General features: G+C 39.4%; 1 long non-coding RNA gene across 1 annotated transcript in view; it reads left to right on the top strand.

Moving 5' to 3' along the window:
- The window catches only part of LOC309623238, a 105565-nt gene that overhangs the window by 82428 nt on the left and 11813 nt on the right, over positions 1–11324 (top strand). The window lies entirely within an intron of this gene.

Raw genomic sequence — 11324 nt, forward strand, 5'->3', positions numbered from 1 at the left:
GGGAACCCTTCTCTGCTCTATTTGATCACACAGCAGCAGTGCCAGCCCCTTCCTGAGGTGAGCAGTTCTGGGGTTTTGTGCCATATTGCCTGGTTTGCTGAGGTGCTCAGTGCCAGGGAACCAAGGAGACAGCAGTCTAGTAGGGATGCCGGAGACTCTCAGGGCAATGGCAGATGTCTCTCTCACCAGACACCACAGCAAATGAGGGAAAACCTTTGGGGGGAATCACAGGAGGGAGAGAGTCACAGTCTCATTTATGCTTCAGAAAGACCACACTGGGATGGGATATGAGATGCACCGTGAGGGTGTTACCAAGTCCGAGCTCACTCTGCTCGCTGCACGACAGGCCAATGAATCAGAGACGAGGTGTTGAGGCAAGGAATATGACTTCATTCGGAAAGCCAGCAGACCGAGAAGATGGCAGACTAGTGTCTCTGAAAAACCATCTTATCGGGGTTTGGATGCCAGCTTCTTTTATGGAAAAGAGAGGGAGGAGATGAGGAAGTAAAGTAAAAATGTCATAAGATTTGCAAATGTCCCCTGGAATGGCCAGCCTCGGGGAGGTGATGTGTCAATTTCTTCTTTCTTGACGCCATACACAGATAGACAGGGTCAGAATGTACAAAGGCACTTTGGTTTAACATTCAGGCAGAGGGGCAGGGTTCCCTGAGGCAGGCCATTATGTATGACTATAATAACAAAAGCAGCAAAGAGCAAAGGTTAAAGTCAAAGAAACAGATCGAACTTGGAGTCCTATTTAGCTCTTCCCTGTTAAAATTCCCCACTGTCAATGTCCATTCCACAGTCTTGTGGGAAAAGGGGTGACAACGTTCTAACTGCCCAGTCAGATGGATCTTTCTGGGAGTGTCCGCCATCGGTGTCAGTGTTCCAAATGGTGAGATTTGTCTTTTGTTCTGCTTTGGAAGTGTTTACTTTACACCTGTAGATTTAAAAATATTCACAACCTAAAAATTGAGAGTTATCAGGAACTTTGAGGGCTTCAAGCCCAGGAGGCCGCATGTCAAGTTAAGGAATTTAGCATTTTTTTAATGTGTGGGAAGATGCAAGAGTCTGGGCTCACCAAAATCATTTTTTAAATATGTACCACAGCTATCTGGGACCTGCATCCAATATTTGCATATCCTGAGTTTCCTCAGGGCTCACCGGCTCATGTTGGAGGGCTGCAATCACTGATGACTGATCCTCTCCTCTTGGTCAGGAATTTGACCAATATTAGGGAGACATTTCGCGATCAAATTTTGTCCCATGGTGCTGGGAAGCTCATCCCAGGGCAGGCAAAAATTCTCAATATGCCACTCCAGGTGCTAATTTTCGGATTAGGCCCTATTGATAATTAAAGATTCTCTGGCTCCTCTGTCTAATTATGATCCAGTCGACATTTTCCCTTGTTGCTCCTTCCCAAACTTAGAATCACATTATTATAATTATTTTATGTTATAAACATGATCTATTTCCTTAAGATTTTCAGCCACAGAAGTTTTGCTGGAGGCCTGGTTACACACTGGGTACTGCAAGAGACAACAATATTATAAAATAGACAGTATATATAAGTAATGCAGCTAGTAACACTGACAAAGACATAGTGCAGCAGGGAGACACAAAGCACAAAAAATTTGGAAGTAAAAATAAAATAAAACTATGATTAGCATAATATCAAGTCCACAGGAGAGCCAGGTGGAGATGACAAATTCTGACAGGATCCAGTAGAGAGAAAAAGATAAATGTTTTGTCTTTGTTTACAAAGTCATACTTTATCAACTTGTTGTAGGTCATAGCATAAGAGAAAATGTTTTTCCAAAAAACGAAGATTAAAGCCAGTATATTTCCCAAGTCATAAAGTTATAAATCATATTTACCAGTTTATTCAGTCCCATGTCATTAATTCCTGTTGATCTGGATGAAATAATCAGGTTTCCCATTAGTTTTGTCATTTGTTGCCCAGTCCGGTGATATTATCTAAAGGCTATCAGAAACTTATATTTGTTGCAAAGTTCCTTTTTATCAGTCTTCTTAAAAATCTTCATTTTGTAAAAGCATCAGGACAAAACTTAAAATAGCATGGTTAGGCTGTCGAGGGCCTGCACTCTGCTGAGTACTCACTGTCACCCACCAAGTGGTCGGATTCCAACATTGACCAGGGACTGGGTCTTGGTGCTCTGGCCTGGTGTCAGGCCTGAGCCTCTGAGGTCAGAGAGCTGAGTTCAGGACATTGGACCACCAGAGACCTCCCGGCCCCACATAATAACAATCAGCGAGAGCTCTCCGAAAGATGTCTGTCTCAACACTAAGACCCAGCTCCACCCAACGGCCAGCTAGCTCCAGTGCTGCACACCCCATGCCAAACAACTAGCAAGACAGGAACACAGACCCACCCATTAGCAGAGAGGCTGCCTAAAATCATACTAAGTTCACAGACACCCCAAAACACACCACCGGATATGGCCCTGCCCACCAGAAACACAAGATCCCGCCCCACCCACCAGACACAGGCACTAGTCTGCTCCACCAGGAAGCCTACATAAGCCACTCACCCACTGGGGGCAGACACCAAAAACAAAAACAACAGGAACTACGAACCTGCAGGCTTCAAAAAGGAGACCTCAAACACAGTAAGTTAAACAAAATGAGAAGACAGAGAAATATGCAGCAGATGAAGGAGCAAGGCAAAAACCCACCACACCAAACAAATGAACAGGAAATAGGCAGTCTACTTGAAAAAAGAATTCAGAGTAATGATAGTAAACATGATCCAAAATCTTGGAAATAGAATGGAGAAAATACAAGAAACGTTTAACAAGGACCTAGAAGAACTAAAGAGCAAACAAACAATGATGAACAACACAATAAATGGAATTAAAAATTCTCTAGAAGGAAATAATAGCAGAAAAACTGAGGCAGAACAGATAAATGACCTGGAAGATAAAATAGTGTAAATAACAACCGCAGAGCATAATAAAGAACAAAGAATGAAAAGAATTGAGGACAGTCTCAGAGACTTCTGGGACATTAAATGCACCAACATTCAAACTATAGAGGTCTCAGAAGAAGAGAAAAATAAAGGGTCTGAGAAAATATTTGAAGAGATTATAGTTGAAAACGTCCCTAACATGGGGAAGGAAATAGTCAATCAAGTCCAGGAAGCACAGAGAGTCCCATAGATGACAAGGAGAAACACGCCAAGCCATATATTAATCAAACTTTCAAAAATTAAATACAAAGAAAAAATATTAAAAGCAGCAAGGGAAAAGCAACAAATAACATACAAGGGAATCCCCATAAGGTTAACAGCTGATCTTTCAGCAGAAACTCTGCAAGCCAGAAGGGAGTGGCAGGACATATTTAAAGTGATGAAAGGGAAAAACCCACAACCAAGATTGCTCTACCCAGCAGGGATCTCATTCAGATTCAACACAGAAATTAAAACCTTTAGAGACAAGCAAAAGTTAACAGAATTCAGCACCACCAAACCAGCTTTACAACAAATGCTAAAGGAACTTCTCTAGGCAGGAAACGCAGGAGAAGGAAAAGACCTACAAAAACAAACCCAAAACAATTAAGAAAACGGTAATAGGAACATACATATTGATAACTACCTTAAATGTAAATGGATTAAATGCTTCAACCAAAAGACATAGACTGGCTGAATGGATCGAAAAACAAGACCCGTATATATGCTGTCTACAAGAGACCCACTTCAGACCTAAGGACACATACAGACTGAAAGTTAGGGGATGTAAGAAAGATATTTCATGCAAATGGAAATCAAAAGAAAGCTGGAGTAGCAATTCTCATATCAGACAAAATAGACTTTAAAATAAAGACTATTACAAGGGACAAAGAAGGACACTACATAATGATCAAGGGATCAATCCAAGAAGAAGATATAACAATTGTAAATATGTATGCACCCAACATAGGAGCACCTGAATACATAAGGCAAATACTAACAGCCGTAAAAGGGGAAATTGACAGTAACACAATCATAGTAGGGGCCTTTAACACTCCACTTTCACCAATGGACAGATCATCCAAATCAAAATAAATAAGGAAACACAGCGTTAAATGACACATTAAACAAGATGGATTTAATTGATATTTATAGGACATTCCATCCAAAAATAACAGAATAAACTTTCTTCTCAAGTGCTCATGGAACATTCTCCAGGATAGATCATATCTTAGGTCACAAATCAAGCCTTGGTAAATTTAAGAAAATTGAAATCGTATCAAGTATCTTTTCCAACCACAATGCTATGAGACTAGATATCAATTACAGGGGAAAAAATGTAAAAAATACAAACATATGGAGGCTAAACAACACACTACTAAATAACCAAGAGATCACTGAAGAAATCTAAGAGGAAATCAAAAAATACCTAGAAAAAAATAAAAACATTATTCTTTATAATAAAAACATGACAACCCAAAACCTATGGGATGCAGCAAAAACAGTTCTAAGAAGGAAGTTTAAAGCAATATAATCTTACTTCAAGAAACAAGAAAAATCTCAAATAAACAACCTAACCTAACACTTAAAGCAACTAGAGAAAGAAGAACAAAAAAACCCCGAAGTTAGGAGAAGGAAAGAAATCATAAAGTTCAGATCAGAAATAAATGAAAACAAATGAAAGAAACAATAGCAAAGCTCAATAAAACTACAAGCTGGTTCTTTGAGAAGATAAACAAAATTGATAAACCATTAGCCAGACTCATCAAGAAAAAAAGGGAGAAGACTCAAATCAACAGAATTAGAAATGAAAAGGGAGAAGTAACAACTGACACTGCAGAAATACAAAGGATCATGAGAGATTACTACAGCAACTATATGCCAATAAAATGGACAACCTGGAAGAAATGGACAAATTCTTAGAAAAGCACAACCTTCCAAGACTGAACCAGGGAAAAATAGAAAATATAAAGAGACCAATCACAAGTAACGAAACTGAAACTGTGATTAAAAATCTTCCAACACACAAAAGCCCAGGACCAGATGGATTCACAGGCAAATTCTATCAAACATTTACAGAAGAGTTAACAACTATCCTTCTCAAACTGTTCCAAAATATAGCAGAGGGAGGAACACTCCCAAACTCATTCTATGAGGCCACCATCACCCTGATACCAAAATAAGACAAAGATGTCACAAAAAAAGAAACCTACAGGCCCATATCACTGATGAACATAGATGCAAAAATCCTCAACAAAATACTAGCAAACCGAATCCAACAACACATTAAAAGGATCATACACCATGATCAAGTGGGGTTTATCTCAGGAATGCAAGGATTCTTCAATATATGCAAATTCATCAATGTGATACACCATATTAACAAATTGAAGGATAAAAACCATATGATCATCTCAATAGATGCAGAAAAAGCTTTCGAAAAAATTCAAAGCCCATTTATGATAGGAAAACTCTCCAGAAAGTAGGCATACCTCAACATAATAAAGGCCATATGTGACAAACCCAGAGCCAACATCATTCTCAATGGTGAAAAACTGAAACCATTTCCTCTAAGATCAGGAACAAGACAAGGTTGCCAACTCTCACCACTATTATTCAACATAGTTTTGGAAGTTTTAGCCACACCATTCAGAGAAGAAAGAGAAATAAAAGGAATCCAAATCGGAAAAGAAGAAGTAAAGCTGTCACTGTTTGCAGATGACATGATACTATACATAGAGAATCCTAAAGATGCTACCAGAAAACTACTAGAGAGATGGTTACTAAATTTCTTGAGTCCCAGTGACCCAAACTGGCCTCACATCCCTGGAGCCAGAGCTGGCTTAGGTCCCCAGGCAGCACTGTCATGGGGCTGAGAGAGCTGGGGAAGTAGTGTCAGCAAGTTCAGCCTCCTTAGACTTGTACTGCCTGGTGCCAGCTACACGGGACCAAATTCTCCAGGTCCAGGCAAGCCCGGCTACAGCTAAATCATGCCTAGGACACCCAAAGGATGGTGGACCCTCTGAGCTGGAAGAAATTTGAAAAGTCACCTGCTCTCCACATCTCCCGGTGTTGGGGTTCCCACAGCTAGCCTTTTGTTTTCTACAGTCGCCCCACCTGCAGGAGACAGCATCCTCAACAGGCGGTTGGGCGGGGCTTGGAATTAGTCCAGGGCATGATGGGTAGCGGGGGAGAAGGAATGAAATACAAGCCCTTGAATGTTTGGGCTGGCACATTCCCCTCTAATTTCCAATCAGGAAAAGGATTCTCCCTAAGGCTCAGGTTGCCCCAATAAACAAAGTGAGGCATGAAGAAATCCTGCTGCCTTGCGGCCATTTCCCAAAACAACAACTTGAAAACTGGTGCTTAAGAACACTGCATATTCACAAGGCCCTCGAGACTGTACATGACACCTGTGTCTTGGGGCTAGTCATCTAAAACGACTTCAGAACAAGGCAGAATTTCAGGAACCGGATTTCAAGTGGAAAATTTTACTCCCACTGTTTGGAAAAACATAAAGCACATGAAAAGCTGCTCAACATGGCAAACTAGGAGGGTAATGCAAATCAACACTACAAGGAGGTATCACCTTTCAGGAGTCAGAATGGCTGTCATCAGAAAATCTAAAAGGAAGAAATGCTGTAGAGGGCATGGACAAAATGGATCCCTGCTACTCAGCTGCTGGGAATGTAAATTGCTAACAGCCACTCTAGAGAACAGTATGGCAGTTCCTTGAAGATCTAAAAACAGAGCTACCAGAGGATACTGCAATTCCTCTCCTGGGTGTCAATACAGGGAAAACCATAAATCGACAAGACACATGCACCCCAACGTTCACTGTAGCACTGTTTACAAGAGCCTCGAATTGGAAGCAACAAAAGTATCCACTGAAGGATGAATGGATAAAGAAGATGTGGTACATATATACAATGGAATATTACTCAACTCAACCATGAAATGAAAGAAATAAGGCCATTGCAGCAACTCAGATGGAACTAGATACAATCATACTAAGTGACATAAGTCAGACAAAGAGAAATATCATATGATACCACTTATAGGTGGAATCTAAAACTTGATACAAATGAATGAACTACAAAACAGAAACAGAGTCACAGATTTAGAAAACAAACTTATGGCTACCAACGGGGAAGGTGGGGGAGGAGGGGAGGCATAAATTAGGAGGTTTAAATTAGCATACATACCCTTATAGAGAGAAAATAGATAATCAATAAGGACCTACTGTGTAGCACAGGGAACTCGACACAACACACTGCAATGACCTCAAAGGAAAAAGAATCTGAAAAAGAATATATAGACGTCTCTGTATAAGTAATTCAAGTTGCTGTACACCAAAAAGAAACACAACATTGTAAAACAGCTATAGTCCTCTATACAATTAAAATTAAGTTCCAAAAATAAAGAGAGAAACGGTTACTAAATTTCTTGACGTGCTGTGACCCAGCCTGGCCTCACATCCCTGGAGCCAGAGCTGGCTTGGGTCCCCAGGCGGCACTGTCATGGGGCTGAGGGAGCTGGGGAAGTAGTGCCAGCAAATGAGGCACCCCTGGAATTGCACTGCCTGATCCCACTACAAGGATCCAAATTCTCCAGGTCCAGGTGAGACCCCCTACAGCTAAATCATGCCTCAGTGCCCAAAGGATGGTGGACCCTCTGGGCTGGAAGAGATTGGAAAAGTCACCTGGTCTCCACATCTGTCAGTGTTGGGGTTCCCACCTCTAAAAACATAACCTTGAGTGAAATAAGGTGCAGAAGAGTACATACAGTATAATTCCATAATTCCTAAACTACATGGCTTAGGGATGTGTGTCTAAGTGGTAAAATACTATGAAGAAAGACAAGTAAATAATTATCATATAAGTGAGGACAGTAGCTACCTTTTGGAGGAGGAACACTTTGTAGTTACAAATGGATACATGAAGCACAGGGATAGTTTCCTGAGTTGCCAATACCATTCTATTCCTTGACTTGGATGGTGGTTAACAAATGTTCACTCTATAGCTGTTTCTTAAACAATGTATATAATTGTATGCATGTTTCTGTATGTATATTACATTAGGGGTGACAACCCCATGCAGTCAAAAATAGGGGTACTTTAATCTGCGCCTCAAAAACAAAGGAATTGATAAATGACTCATCCAAAGGCATGAAGCTGAAACAGTTTGGATAGAATCAGGACTCAAACCCTAGTTCTTTTGATTCCACATATTGTGATTTCTAATTGAATACAAACTTTTCCCCACACTTAAAGATCTATACAATGAAAATACAAGTACTATATTTATTGAAAAAAAATCTGCATATTAAGTGGACCCATTCAGTTCAAACCCATGTTATTCAAGGTTTAGCTAACTATCTCATAATAAAAAATTGTAGAAGTCATACTATTAATTTGTTAATTTATTCAATAAATACTTATGGAGCAACATTAGGATGAAAGGCACAGTTCCAACGAGCATACAGTAATAGAAAGAGAAGGTCTCTATTCTCATGGAGCTTACAGCTTTGTGGGGAGATAGACAGTAAAAAGTAAGCCAATAAAAAGTAATTTCAGATTACAATAAAGAGTACAAAAAACAGGGCTACACACAATGGAAGGTGTTGGGGATGAGAGCCTTGAGCCAGATTTGTCAGAGCAGGACTCTCTGAGGAGATGACATTTGAGAACTGGAGAGTGAGGCATCTCATATAATAATTTGGAGTTAGTGAAAGGCACATACTTACGGGAAGTATACTTCAGGGAGAGAAAATAACAAGTTCAGAGCTCAGAAAAGTCTGGAGAAGGAGAAAGTGACACAGGAAGGACTTGCAAGCTAACATCAAACATCTGAAGGATTTGCTTTGGATGGACTCAAGGAAGTGGAGTGAGGATCAGCAGGTGAGCCGCAACTAAGGAGCCCGCAGGCTGCATCTAAGAGCCAGCACAACCAAATAAATAAATATTTTTAAAAAAGAAAATATCAACTTAAAATCATAGACTGTCAGAGCTAGAGGAGACTAGGAGCAGACAATTTGAATTCCCTCGTTTTACATGAGGCCCAGAGACAGGGCAGGGACTGCCAAAGAATTGACAGTACAGCTTGTAATGGCAGAGACAAGCTTTAATCTAAGCTTGCTACCTCCTCCTCCAGCGCTGTACCATTATTTAACTTGTAGCCCTGTCAAAAACCCTATGTGGGGCTTCCCTGGTGGCGCAGTGGTTGAGAATCTGCCTGCCAATGCAGGGGACACAGGTTCGAGCCCTGGTCTGGGAAGATCCCACATGCCGCGGAGCAACTAGGCCCGTGAGCCACAGCTACTGAGCCTGCGCGTCTGGAGCCTGTGCTCCGCAACAAGAGAGGCCGCAAGAGTGAGAGGCCCGCGCACCGCGATGAAGAGTGGCCCCCGCCTGCCGCAACTAGAGAAAGCCCTCGCACAGAAACGAAGACCCAACACAGCCATAAATAAATAAATAAATAAGTGGATACATGTATTTAAAAAAAAATCCATATGTGTTAGAATTGGCTAAATGTGTCCAGTCCACAAAGGTGTCAGGAGGCAGGCCACAGAGGAATTTATGTTCTTTATTGACACTGTTAAAACTTGTGCAACTTGCAAAACCACAGTGACATCTAGTGGTGCTATTTGATAATGCAACTTTTGATGCAACTCGGTTTAAGCAAGCTTGTCGTAAAAAAGCGAATATTCTGTCATCTGGGGTTGGTCTGCTTTCTCATAAATAGGATTAATTTTTAACAGAAATATAACATACATGAAGTTGTGCCTTCCTTAATGCATCATACCGAAAGACACATGGTGATACATGCCCTCATTGTGCAGGGGTCCCCTGTAATATACATACAGAAACATGCATACAATTATATACATTGTTTAAGAAACAGCTATAGAGTGAACATTTGTTAACTACCATCCAAGTCAAGGAATAGAATGGTATTGGCAACTCAGAAACTAGCCCTGTGCTCCATGTATCCATTTGTAACCACAAAGTGTTCCTTTGGGGACACATGGTCCCATCATTGGTGATACTAACTTTGATGACTTGCTTTACCCGCCTTAAACTTACTGTCTTTTCCTTTCTAGTTAATAAATGATTTATGGAGCAATATTTTGAGGCTATATAAATATCTTTTTCCTTTTCAAACTTTCATCCGCTAGTTTTAATATTCATTGATGATTCTTGCCTGAATCTGTTATTACTTATAATGGTTACAAAATGGTAATTCCATAATTATGTCATTCCTTCCTACATTTGTATTAGTTATTATTTTACTGAAAGAAGACATTTCCCTATTCTCTTATTTGTTTATATTTATTTCTTAGTCTGGATTCATGAATTCTTACATCATCTATCATCTATACAATAGATTATATGTATAGATATTCAATATGGCTACCATACTGGACAGAGCAGAAACAAAAAATTTCTTTAGGTTTTTAACCAACTATGTCTTCTCTTGCCTCTGGAACTTTGCCCTTGCTGTTGTTCCCTCTCACTCGAAGACCTAATCCCAATAGATTATAGATTATGAAAGAATTAATGAGTATGTTCGCGTATGCATTATATGGTACATATTATATATGTTAGATATGTTGTAGATTATATATTCATGTATATATTATAAATTATAATGTTTACTATACATAATCTATACTCTATCACTATTTTTATTTCTCTTCAAAAATAAAAATGTCATGAAAGTCAAAAAAGTATAAGAACCTGTTCCAGATTAAGGAGATTGAAGAGCTATGACAGCTCAATGCAATGTTTAATCCTGGATTCAGTTTAGTTATCAAGGACATTTTGGGATAATTAATGAAATTTGAGTAATCCTGTGAATCACCTAGCATGGATTAAATAATGATACTGTACTGATGTTAAATTCTCTGTCTTGATCATTTTACTGTGATTATGTGAGAAAACGTCCTTGTCTTAGGATATATACTGTAAAATATTGAGGGGTAAAGCAGCATTATATCTTCATCTTATTTTCAAGTGGTTCAAAAAATAATAATATTACGTGTGTGTTGAGAAAGAAAATGATACGCAAATGTGGCAAAATGTGAACAATTGGTGAATCTGGGTGAAGGGTACACAGATTTTTTTGTACTATTCTAGCAACTTTTCTGTAAGTTTAAAATTTACATCAAAATAGTAATGACAAAAAAAGGTAAAATAAGGTTTTATGGAATTTTTTGTCTTATTTATTAAAAAACAAATTTTAAAAAGATCAAAGTAAATACATAAACTTGCACCTAGAGGCTTGAGAATTTCAAAGTTTTAGCTACTAAGCTTCTTTCCACTGCTGCTCTTTTCATTAGGGAATTATCTTGCTAG

Source organism: Balaenoptera borealis (genome assembly GCF_965194805.1).
Source record: "Balaenoptera borealis genome assembly, chromosome: 2".
Classification (NCBI taxonomy): domain Eukaryota; kingdom Metazoa; phylum Chordata; class Mammalia; order Artiodactyla; family Balaenopteridae; genus Balaenoptera; species Balaenoptera borealis.